Source organism: Phasianus colchicus, chromosome 24 (genome assembly GCF_987193195.1).
Source record: "Phasianus colchicus chromosome 24, bPhaCol1.hap1.1, whole genome shotgun sequence".
Taxonomy (NCBI): Eukaryota; Metazoa; Chordata; class Aves; order Galliformes; family Phasianidae; genus Phasianus; species Phasianus colchicus.
The window spans coordinates 3,347,596-3,360,657 of NC_143459.1; the positions used below are offsets into that span (position 1 = coordinate 3,347,596).

General features: G+C 51.5%; 1 long non-coding RNA gene across 1 annotated transcript; it reads right to left on the reverse strand.

Annotated features, from left to right (window-relative positions):
- Positions 1–368: 368 nt before the first annotated feature.
- On the reverse strand, positions 369–11,833 carry LOC149915128 (uncharacterized). The gene is made up of 3 exons (XR_016459717.1): positions 11,582–11,833; positions 5,855–5,911; positions 369–1,676 (listed from the first exon to the last, which is right to left on the reverse strand). It is a non-coding gene; the product is annotated as an uncharacterized LOC149915128 (long non-coding RNA).
- Positions 11,834–13,062: the final 1,229 nt, after the last annotated feature.

Consider the following 13,062-nt stretch of genomic DNA (forward strand, 5'->3'; position numbering starts at 1 on the left):
GGTGTCTGAGCCCTGGGAAAGTTGAGGGCTGGAATGCAGCAGAAGGGTAAAATTGGAGCTGCCATGGGCTGTCCTGCTGCTCGGGCTCTGGGGGGGGGGGAATGGGGTCATCCTCTGTGGTCCCTGGGCTGGCAGCATCGTGTTGGTCCTTGTCCTGCTGGGGATGGGGTGGAGTCCTTGCGTTTCCCTCCCTGGAAATACCCACAAAGCTCCTCACTAACCCAATTAAGAAAAGAAAATTGACTTTTTCTCTTCTGGAATGTCTGTAAAAGACTTGTGGACGGCTTGAAGAGGCAGCCAAGGGACATTTCTAAGCACAAAAAAACTACATAAATAATAATAAAAAAATCCTTCCCATCAGCAAACGAGAGTGCTTTATTTTGAAGCACTGACACAAAGCGTTTGACAGTTCTGACTTTTAAGATGACACTTCAGGAAACGGAATGGAACTTGCAGAGCATTTTGATGTCCCTACGAGTGCAGGTTTAATGGAGGAGCTCTCCCTGAAGCTGCACCCATCTGCTGACAGCATGCGGGGCTGAGCTGCTCTGTCAGTTGTCCAAATGTGTGTGGGGGGAGATATCAAGGAAGGAGGCTCCCTTGGCTGCTGGAAGCAGGCTGGGTGCAGGTTCACCAAACCTCCCCATTTTTGATGCAGCAGCAGTTCAGCTTTCTGCACGTTCCTGCTCCGTTTGCTCGTCTGCTCTCCTGTGATCCCCATGGGTCTCTTTCCCTTTCCTTGCATTCCTTTAAACTCCAAACCCTTGGCTGGTTTTGGTGCTGGCAGGGTGTTGGTGGGGGCTGGAGAGCAGTGCTGAGTCCTGTGGGCTCCACTCTGTGCCATACTTGGGCAGGAGGATCTTCCCCTGCTGCTTCCATAGCTTGGCTGCTCCCAAAGGTTGTCACCAGCGTGGTGACACTGCTGCCAGCCACCAGATTAGTTTTTTCTCTTTCCATTTCTTGGCTCGGATTCTCTCCATCTAGTCTATCAAGGAAGGGAGGTGATGTTCTTTTCATTGTGCAGTGCAGGGCCCACCCCTCCAGTGGGAGGGAAAGGCTCTGAAAGAGGAGCTCAGCTCCGTGGTACCTGGAAGTTACATGGAAGGGACCTCACAGTCCCCCTGTCCCCCCTCGACTATGGGCTGGGTGCCCCCACCAGGTCAGGGCCCCATAAATCACCTCCAAGGATGGGGCACCAGCAGTGCCAGCATCCACTTCTCAGCCTATCCAGGTCCCCCTGCATGGCATCCCTCCCTTCTGTGGTGTCAGCTGCACCACTCAGCCTGGTGCCATCTGCAGACTTGCTGCGGGGACCCTCCATCCCATCATCTGTGTCACTGATAAAGTCACTGAAGTGGACCTCTGGGGGACACAACTTGTGACCACCTCTGTTTGGATGCTGAGCCATTGACCACAACCCTCTGGCCACAACCATCCACCCAATTCCACCCTTATCCACCCAATAGTCCACCCTTCAAACCCACATCTCTGCAACGTAGACATGAAGACGTGATGTCTTCAGTGCTTCGATCTGAGCTCCTCGGAGAGGATCAGCCCTTGCTGTGGCACAGAAAGTGATCCATCCGTGGCGGTGGGACGTGCTCTGTGTCCACAAATCCCTTCCATCCCACGTGAGGTCAAGAGGAGCCAAACCTACACAACAAAGCTCTGTGCACCTTCGGTCGCCGTGGCATTAAATATATATGGGGAGAAAATTAGTTTAATCAAGTCGAAACATCATCAATTAATATTTTAGTAAAAATGTCGAACTCCAGTTTAACACACTGGTTAAATCTCAGCTGGAAAAAAACCACTGTGGTTCTCCACCGCCTTTTTTTTCTTTAACCCAGGCTGGTTTCCCCAGCCCCATCTCTGCCTACGGGGGCGATTGGAGCCACCGACCTCCAGTGGGGTTGCTGGAGAGCATTAGCTGCCTGCAGCTCGCCGAGCTGTTTGCCCTTTATCTGAACAAATAATTAGTAGTGGTTTAAAAAGTCCCCTTCTCCCCCTCCCTGCTCCCTTTTATAGGTACAATAATCAGATAAAATATTTCTGGAAGACTATTTACAAACTTCCCCATAGCCATCAATCTTACCGTTAAGAAGGAACGGAGGAAGATCTCTAACCTCAAGAAGCTGCTAATGCAACCAAGCTATTTAATGGTGGTGTGGATTTTTTTTTTTTTTTCCTGCTGCCATTACTATGGAATACATAATAACATCAATAATTAAATATAAATTGGATTTAATATTTTATGCTGGCGACATGTAATTTACACTCTACCCGAGAAATCAAAAGGTCATGTCTGAAGTAAAGGGAAGAAGTAGGGGGAGATGTTCATGGAATGAGTCCTGCTCTCTTTCTGATGGGCTCCTGGTGAAAAGGAGCCTCAAGAATTTCTCCAGGGAGGGAAACAAGAGCTTTGCTTGGGGTGGAAAAGGAGAAGTGCTGGTCCGATGGCCCTTAACGTGGGGTGTGCATGGTTTTCTGGTTTGCTCATTCCCACGTCTGATTGCTTTTGATCCAGCAGTGCTCCTCAGCCCGCACTTGTTCATAGAATGGTTTGTATGGGAAGGAGTCCTTAAAAGCTGCCTGGTCCCACTCTGCTGCCATGCACAAGGACACCCGCAGCTCCATCAGCGCTCAGATCCCCATCCCCCCACCTTGAGTGTCTCCGGGGATGGGGCACCAAGGTCCCCCTGTGTTCCTGAGCTCCTGGCGGTTCCGTGGCAATGGAGCTGTGCTTATTTGCAACGCTACCCCCATCTTTGCTGCATCTCAGCCTCCTGGAAGAAACGCTGCTCAGGAGCCCAAAGAGCTGCATAAATAATTCCAGGCTGGCAGTGCTATGGCTGCATCGATTTTTGTGGGATTACGGTAGATTTCGATGGCTTGCCAGTGGAACAGTCTCCATTAATGCAGTGGTAATTCAGGAACTGCCTGTGTTATTTCTGGAATGTTGAAACATTTTCTTTTTTTTTCTTCTTTTTTTTTTTTTTTCCTCCTTTGGGTCACCCAAATTGTCCAATTTTCACATACATAGATGGGAGTTTTCATCAGCCCTGGGTTGCGGCAGCCTGGGCTGTTGACTTTACATCTCTGATTGCTTAAAAGTAGGAAAAATCAAACACCTATTATGCAGATGTGGGGTCTTGGAGCTTTCCAGTTCTCCATCTCCTTCATTCTCTGTGCTAGGAGCTGGCCAGCAGCATGGGGCTGTTTCTGTAGGATGAAGGATGGGGAGAGAGGATCTCCATCACGGCTGGGATAAGCTATTGCTCAAGACTGTGGGCAAAGAGGTTTGGGGTTTGTCTGGGCTGCCCAGAGCAGATTTCTCTGCAAGTGAGGCTTCTGCTTTTTTAAAGGTTGTGCAATGCATCTGGGGAAAGCAATTCTTGATTCTTCTTCTTCTTCTGCAGGGCAAGATGGGGAAGTTGCTGGAAACCAGCACTGATCGTGGCTGCTGTCAGCATCCCAGCGGGCACGAAGGTGGGGGAAGCAGGCAGGTGTGCTGCTGAGCTGTGGGGCTGCTTCACTCATTTTGGGGATGTGCAAGGTTTGGGGGAGCCTGAAAAACGAGATTCAAGAGTTGGTGCAGCACAAATCCCTTCAGCACATCCAGGGAGAGCTGCAAGGAGCTGAGCAAGCTCATCCCAGGTGGAGTAAAAGAAACCTTTGAGAGGAAGCCATGGTTGGACAGGTGCAAGCAGCCAGGGAAGTTTGGGGTGAGCAAAACCCATTCATGCATGCGATGGCTGTGCAATGCAAGTGTGGATAAGCAAGGCTTTCCCTGCTGGGTGCTTGGGATGCAGTGCCAGCATCCCATTTTAGGTGTGCTTTGTCCAGGTTTAGCTGCTACATTTCACTCACAGGGTGGTGAGGCACCCAAGGAGGCTGTGGATGCTCCATCCCTGCAGGCATTCAAAGCCAGGCTGGATGTGGCTCTGGGCAGCCTGGGCAGCTGGTTGGTGACCCTGCACACAGCAGGGGGTTGGAACTGGATGAGCATTGTGCTCCTTTGCAACCCAGGCCATTCTATGATTCTATGATTTTATGAACTGATGAAAGGAGTCTGTCCAGGAGAGAGTGCTGCCTGTGACCAAGGTGGAAAAATCCTCATCGATGCTTGTGTTAATAAACGTGTTTTCTTAATTTTAAGTCTCCATGGCCAAGTTAAATCCAAGCCTACTATAGCTGACTTTCCAGGCCCTCCAGGAGTTATAAATCTGCACGATAGTCGCTCAGAAGTGGGCAGAAAAGGCCCCGTTTAATTTGGAAAGCCACAGATGTGGCCAAAACGTCTCTGGCTTTTCGCAGAGCTCTGACAGAGAAAAGGACTTTTGGAGCAGCCAAACCCCCATGGGGGCATTTTGGAAACAGTGCTGGGTGGAAGGGCTGGATCCTGCCTCCAGACTTGGGTCCGAGCACACTGCAGGCTGAGCTTTATAAGGTCATGCAGCTTTCAGCACCCTTTTATGAGGCTTTGGAGTCCACTAAGAAAAAGAGCTACTTGTTTTTTGGTTTTTTTTTTGGTCCGGGCTAAATGGTTTTGATCAAAAGCGTGCTGTCATTTTATGCCTCTTTCCCTCATCCAACCCATGGGGTCGATCAGCACCTGCCTGCTGGAAGAGGAAGGACCTAATGAATTGCAAAAGGATGAAGCTGTACCTGTTTTCTCAGGGCTATGCTTTAGTGGGCAATGTGTGGGTTGGTTTTTTTTTTTTTTGTTCCAAGCCAACTATGGAAAATCCATATAAACATCCCATTCTCGCAGCTCACGGTGCCCCTGAAAGTGGAAACACCTGGTTTCAAAGGGCAACCCTGGCTCTGAATGGCTCTTAATGGTACATTCTGACTTTTATGTACAGCATAATGCAACTTGGGGCTCGCTTGCCTGGCAAAGGAAACACTCAAAGGAAACTGGCTCTTAAGGGACACAGCAGTGACAAACTCGGTGGTGATGGCTCAGGGGAAATCACAGTCTAAATTGTTCTGCTTCTGACACATCAAAATCCATGGGCTTCTTGTGCCACACCTGTTTCAAAGCCCCAGGCAACCTGAATTCTTGAAGGATGCAGACAGCGAAGTTGCACCACCATTGACGTACTGTTATTTTCCATCTTTATTCATCCCCAGATGCAGCAGGAATGGCTCCCTTCAGGCCACTCATCACGGGAAAATGCTTTTAAGACCTTTAACAGTCGCACGCTCTATTTTGTGAGGTGCCTGGTTTATAGTCTGGGAGAGTCACTCTGATGAATGGCTTCACTAATGTTTTGCAAAGGGCCGAACTGAGTGATTGATGGGCAGGATTCAGGTCGCTGATAGCCAGTCACTTAATCTGCAATCAGCACTGTCCTGATCAATTTGAGAGGCAGCTGGCTCATGTGCAGCCAGAAGGGGATGCAGAGATCTTATGGGATTATTGCCCAGAGAAACACAACCAAAATCAGGGCTGGGTTATCTATGAGCATCAGATTATGCCCAGTTAAATCTGGGTTTTATCCTTTGATATCCAACTGTAAGATGCCAATACCAAGGATGCTGTCACATTATCCCAGTGCAAACCCCAGTAGTGACTTTCTGGTCATGTTTAACTGCTCATCAGTTTGCTAGGAAAGGGTGGATGTGGCACTGAGGGATACGGTCACAGGCACAGGGTGATGGTTGGATGGCTGATCTTAGAGGTCCTTCCAACCGTAATGATTCTATGATTCTCTTCCCCATCACAAAGAGAGAGTCCCCCTGGCTGGGATTATCCCCAACAAGAGAAGTTCAACAACTCATTGTTTCACCAAATCAACCTTTTGCATCATGAAGCAATTATTGCTAACAGCTCTAAGGTTTTACTTACCCAACTTGATTCGCTTGTCACGTCCCATTAACTTCTAATTCAGCACTAATCCCTGCCCTGAAATATATAATGAAAGACATTCAAAATATATCGAAATGGCATTGGTATTGATTTATTAATGCTAGGGAATGCTGCCCTAATTGAATTTACATCCAGGAAGTAAGTTAATGTAGCTGACAGTGATACAGGAACCCAATCTCCCCAGCGCACAGAATTATGACTTTTTTTCTCTCTTTGTTGTCAGATGGATAAATAACAAATCAATTTAAATTTCAATGATGTTGCTAAAAACAAGGCAGCACCTGCCTGGACCAATCACTCGGATGGGGCTTCAGCTGCCAATGAAGGTCAGGGGAGTTCAGCAGGTGGTGAAGGACATCCCCAGGTTTTGCTTGGGTTTCTTGGGCTGTGTTTCTCACGTGTGTCCAGGTGAATGACCTTGTTGATCAGTTCTGTTGGGGCAGCAGGTAGCTGTTTTCTGCCCGTTGCCCTAACCCAGAGGGTTTGGCTTGTCTACAACCCACCTGGGCATGGTCTTGTAGGTGCTGCCAACGGGGATGCAGCTTTGGGCTGCTCTGGGGCAACGTGGTTCCCATCCCTGGTGTCTGGGTCATCTCTAGACCTGGCCTGCACAGCAACTCTTATCTTTTGGGCTGTGTGTGTGCAAGTCAGATCCCTGCAGGCAGCAGGAGCTCCGTTTGGTGCTGTGTCCTGGAGGGGGCCCATGGTTGTGCCTTGAGTTTTGGCCATTAACCGTTTCATTTACACTCAGCCTCAGAATAAACCAGGCACGAAGAGCTGCTGCTGATCACACCTGGGGCTAAGCAATATTGCCATCCTGGGGTAGGGGTCCAGAGGACCCTGCTGTGCCGAGACCTGCAGCATCTGCAGAGCCGTTCAGCTGTGGGCTGCTCCTTGTTGCCCTTCCCTGTGCCATGCAGTCTGGTTATTCAGCATTGTCTTTTTATTTTTTTGTCCATCTGGCTTCAAAATTGACCCTGTGCTTTCCCCAGAACCCCTCATTTTTGCCAAGCAGAAATACTCCAGGCTTGTGCTTGAAATCCAGCCCTGCTGGGGTTGGTATGGTCAAGAAAGCAGAGGAGCCTGAGTTAATTAAATCAACAGCTAACAGTGGAGGTTACCCACAAAAGTGAACCTTGGTGCCCCTAAAACCACTGACCAGAGAACGGCTGGAAAAAAACAAAACCACAGTTGGAGTGAAATGGAAAAAGAAATCTTCAGCTCTATATCACTTCAGCTAGCCACAGGTATCAGAATATTAATTGCTCTTTGACTTGATTTTGTTGTGGGATTAAGGGCACATTGTGGCTTATGAAGATATTCTAGGAGCCACAAGGATGGATGCAAAATCCATCTGTGAAGCGTTCCTTCGCCTGCTGCGATGCAGGGCGCGACTGCTGCAACATTCCTCTTTGCCAGCATGCAGCTCCTCGTCCCTGTGCTGGGAGAAACACAGTGCAAAGTGCCATCAACCTTAAGGGTTAGGATGCAGGAAGATATGTGGGGCAGTTGGAGGCTGGGCTGAGAAGCATAGTGGATTTCCATCTCTTTGCAGCAACGTCCCCCCGCCTGTAGCATTGGCTGCTGCGGCACTGAAAGAGTGGCTCGGTGCCTTTTCCAAGCCCATAAATCCACCAGATCAGAGCAGGGGGATCCAATCCAGCCCATAAGTCACGGGATGTCAAATAAAACCATGGACATTAAAACTTTACTACAGTGAATAGTTTTAATTTCCGGGCTATAACAGCTGTTCTGACACTAATGGCAGATGAAAGCTGTGAGTTCCTGGTCACGGCACCCCCAGCCTGGCCAGGACGCAGCCAGGAGCATGGGCTGCTAACAATGCGTCCCTTTATCCCCTGAAACTTGGATCCATTAACCCCAGAGATGTTAATTACAGCAGAAATTACCTATGAAAGGCTTTGCTCAGGAGCCTGAATGTTCGCAGCCAGTAATAACTTTGCTTTTTTTCCTTTCTGTAATGCTGGTGCAATTAGTTTGGGGTTGGGGGGGTTGTCGAGTTATTTTCCTTTTTTTTCTATTTATTATAATGTTTGTCACTGATGTAATAATTAACAACTTCTGACTGTGGGCTTTGTGCCCATCACAGGGTTTGCTGCAGCCCTGGGGCCATGGAGGCGTTGGGTGTTTGGGGTCTGCAGTTGGCATGGGAGCATGGAGGTGGAAATTGGAGGGTGGATGTCTGACCCAGAACCCTTGGGAAGAGGTGGGAGATCTCCATCCAAGCCCCCTTTTTCTTGCTTCTTTCTTCTCTCCAAGGTGGGGGAATTTTGAGGGTTATGGGGGGGGGAGGGTGAGATGCTTTCCTGGAAGGGCTGGCTGTGGGTCCGGGTGCTTGCTGAACCCACTGTCCCTGGGAGTAGAGGTTGTATGGGGAAAGACATCACTTATGGAAGTGGGAGAAGAGTCAAGACCTTAAAGAAGAAGTAGGACACCAGCAAACCACCTCGTCTGGCTCCATCTCAAAGTGGAACCCCAAGGGTGACTGTGCGGCGGGTGATGCTTGGGACCAGTTCTGCACAACGGGGGTGAGAAACCCTTTGCAGGGGGCGGGGTGCTCTTGTTGTGTGTCAAAAGGAGCAGTTGGGATGGGGAAGCCATGGGGTCACAGAGTCTGCAGGGCTGGAGAACCATGTCCCAGGCTGGGAACAAAGGGAGAAGTGGGGAAAGGCCACCTCAGGGGGTGACCGCTGCTGGGAATGGCCACAGTGTCACGGGCAGGAGAACAGAAATGAGACACCTCACAGCTGAGAGCTGCTGGGTGGCAGGCAGTGCTGTTCCACATCCCATCATTCACGGCAAGCATCCTGTTAGCTGCTGGGAAACGTGGCTACAAAGGCACCCAAAGCCCCTGGGTGTCCCCAAGTGTGACACTGGCTGCTAACAGCTCAAGGGTGCAGGACAGAGGTGCTGGTGCTGCTCTGCACCCTGTAGGGCAGTGACATCTCCCCCAGGGAAGGTCAGGGTGCGAGAGCCCAGAAACCAAGGAGGGTAAATGCACAGATGAATGCCCGACGTGTCACTTGGTTTTAGACATCACCATCTACGATGGGAGAGGCCCTGGGGAATCTGGAGTGGAAAATGTAGTGTTCCTCATCCCGGCCCACTGCTTGCTTAATGAGCACATTAACAACAAGCCCCGCTTTATTTATATCAATCTCAAAATCTCCAAAGACGTTCCTATATATAAGCAGGGCATCAGATCCCACCCCTGTAATGGGTCATTAATGTATTTTAAGCGAGAGAGAGACAAGTTTGAGTTGGCAGAGAAGAGGATCAAAAATGCTTTTATAGCAAAATGACCAAGAGTGCCTTTTTGATTGCCTCTGAACGCCCGGCGAATAAATGAATAATAGGAAAATAAATGAATAATAGATATATCAGCGGACAGGATATTGTAATGCGAGATAATAACTCACCCTACACCCCTGCCAGAATATTTGTTTAACAGAACAAACTGGGAAAGTCAATACAGAAGGTGTGGGGACAGGATGAAGCTCTGCTGTGTGGCAGGTGCTCTCCTCTGAGCTTTGCTTTTGGGGTGCAGTCCGGACATGGACACCCGTGGGATGGGGACAGCCGTGGGACAAGGACACCCATGGGACACAGGCACCTATGGGATACGGACATCATAGGACAGGGACACCCATGGGACAGGGACGCCCATTGGGCGAGGACACCCATGGGACGGGGACACCCATTGGGCGAGGACACCCATTGGGAAAGGACACCCATGGGAGACCAGCACCTATGGGACAAGGACACCCTTGGGATACAGACATCCATAGGACAAGGACACCCATTGGACAAGGACACCCATGGGACACGGGCACCCTTGGGACAGGAACACCCATGGGACATGGGCACCCATGGGACAGGGACACCCTTGGGATACGGACATCCATAGGACAGGGACACCCATGGAACAGGGATGTCCATGGGACAAGGACACCCATTGGACAAGGACACCCATGGGACAGGGATGTCCATGGGACAAGGACACCCATTGCACACAGCATCTATGGGACACGGGCACCCATGGGACAGGGACACCTTTGGGATACGGACATCCATAGGACAGGGACGCCCATGGAACAGGGACGTCCATGGCGCATGGGCACCCACAACACCCGGACGTTCACAGGACAGGGACACTCGCAGGACACGGACACCCACGGCACACGGACACCTGCGGCCGCTTCGGAGCCGCTTCGGAGCTCCGTGCGCTAGAGGGAGACAAAGCCCCGCGCTGCAAAGCGGGGTGCGGGGTGGGAGCTGGGTGCGACCCACGGGACGGACATCCCCATATCCCCATCACGTCGCTCCGCACCGCTGGGGACGAGTCCCTTCGGCCTCACCCGAGAGCTGCCGTGGGGCTGGGGTGGTCCTGAGGGCTGCGGGTGGGTCTGTGGGTGAGCTGAGCACCTCTGGGTGCGGCAGATGGTGTCACCCTCCCCCTTTTTCCCCCCTTCCTCGCCCCAGGGTGGCACCGGGACACGCGGAGGCACCGGGCTTTCCCCCGTGGTGCGGTGCCGGGGTTGTGCTCTCTGTGCCACCCCGGGTGGCCTCGGCTGCTGCTGCGCTGTGACGGCGATCGATGTCCCCAACCGCCGATGCGGCCCGTGGGGCAGCGCCTTCCGCTGATCAATAGGCATTAAGGGGGTTGGAGACGGGACCATTTGTGGCTTTGCCATCGGAGCCACCGGCCACGGGCAGCAAGAGGCTCTGCAGCCAAATGGGAAGCACGGTCGGGGTACCGTGGTCACCCTGATGAGGCAGTCCTGGTGCCTGGAAACAGTGGCGTTGGGTTTCTGTTGGCCGGTGTGAGAGGGACTCCCACGCTGGGCAGGACAGCATCCTGCACTCAGAACTGCTCCTCCAAGGGGATTCTCTCTCCACCTCTCTGTTTGCTTAAGTGATTAGATGTGATTTCCCTCTTTATTCTCCCCCCCCGTGAGGACATGGTGTTTCCTCCCACCTTCAGCTTTGTCTCTTGGGGACACGGCCACCCCACTGCTGTGGGTGCTCACAAAGTGCTGCCCCATATGCGTGGGTCAGTGCAGGGCTTCAGTTGGCTGAATGCGACACCACTTTCTTGATTTCAAGGGGTTACACCAACTTCTACCAGCTGAGGTCTTAACCTGTTGGCTGTATCCTGTAAGGACGTCCTTTACACCTTTCCTACTGATCAGTTAACCAGAGCAGAGTTTGCCAGCAGTGTGTTTTATGGAATCGTGAACCACAGGAAACTGAGACCCAGGGATTGAGTCTGCCCTGAGCTCCTTGTATCAATTCCCCTTTGGAATCTGAGGCAGTTTTCCCACAAAGAGCACAGGATTAGTTCTGAGCCTCCACCATCCCACCCTCTGTTTCACTGTGGTTTTGTCTGCACCTTTTCTCCCCTTTTGATCTATTCCTTCCTGGTAGAAAACACGCTTTCTCTCCCTGAGAGATGCTCACTTGCAGCATTGCCACCCCTCACCCTCAACCACTCAGGGACAGCCGTCAAACAAAACCCAAAATCACCCCGAAAATTACAACGAGCAGGTTTTGGTTTTTTTTTGTTAGCTTCTTGTCAGCCACAGCTGAGGCTTTCTCCTTCACTTTTCCCACTTTTGCCCGTGACCACGGGGCCAGACAGCTCCTTTCCTTTCCGAGCCGTCGCAAAGATGCTCAGCCTCTCACCTGAGCTCCTCCGCTCCCCCCGCAGCTCTGTGCAAACTCCCGTTCTGCCGACTCAGCCGTTGGCACGCCGCGATCTGAGCGCTGCGGCGGCGGTATTTGGCTCCTGGAAATAATTAGGGCGGCGAGCACACGCTCTGCTCTGCGGCATCGGGACAGGAGGGATGGGGGAGGGAGGGGGACGACGGACCTGGAGGCTGCTGGAGGAGGGCGGTGCGTGGGGCACGGGGCTGGCACAGCATTTTGTGCTGCTGACAGCACGGTTTGGGCCAGGTGTCAGACGCTGCCGCTGCGTTTTTGCCGAGAATATCCTCTGCGGTTTGTTTGAGGGCTGAGGGATGCAAATGAGCTCTTGCTTTAGTTTGTTTATTTGTTTAGGGCCGTGGTCTGTCTTTTCTGGCTTCTAATTTGGACTCGTCCGAGCGGCCTCATTTGCTTAGCGAGCCCATCTGTGCCAGGGCTTCAAAAAATAACCCTTTTTCTGGCACATTTTCCCTTGGCACTGAGCTCAGCCAGTGGAACTCTGGGCTGCGGGCTCAGCAGCCGAGCAATGCTGCGGGGAGGGCACAAGAGGCGATGCTCCTCCTCCTCCTGCATCGCTTCCCTGGCACCCGGTGCCGGCCGTGTGTTTGAGAACACGTGGAAACATCCCCTGAAAGACCAGGAGTGCTGTGGTCTGCAGGCAGTGCCCCCCATCTGGTGGGAGGATAGAGGAGGGCAATTGGGATGGGAGCGTTGTGAAACGCCTTGTTAGGAACAGAACAACCCAAAGCAGCCTGTGTTCATAGGATCACAGAATGGCTGAGTTTGGAGGAGACCTTCAGAACCATCCAGTTCCAAGCCCTGCCATGGGCTCGGTGCCTCCCTCCAGCTCAGGCTGCCCAGGGCCTCATCCATGGCCTTGGGCACCTCCAGGGATGGACGTCCACATTGGCCATCACACTGAGCATCCCATGTTCTTCTAGCCTTGCCCTTTGGGACCTCCATGCTGTGACATCTACAGGTGCTGTCCTGAAGCCATTCCCATCATTGAAGTGCTGGTGATAACATCAACCAAGGCTTTCATTGTCAACTGAGGTAAGTCATGATGAGGTTTAACACAATGTCTCTATAGGAAGGAGCTGCTCTTCAGGACCTCAAAGTGTCACATTTGATTTCAAGGCGAACACTCCTGCATTAAGTCAGGACAGAGGGAAGAAGGCCACAATTTTCTGTTTTCCTAATAGTTTGTACTATTGATGATAATGGCTGTGTCATTAGAAACCACAGGTTCCCCGCTGTTGACATCTCCATTAATGAAGGAATCATTTCTATTTGCAGGTCAAGAGCTGTGGTTTGCAAACAGTTACGCTAATGAAGACTGTGGCATGCCCAGCCTCATCTGGCTTTGCACCAACACCCATGGAGAATTTGACCCACGCCACTGAATGCTTCTCCCAATGAGTAATTTGGGGCATATCCCCAACCCCTTATGGGACAGTTTG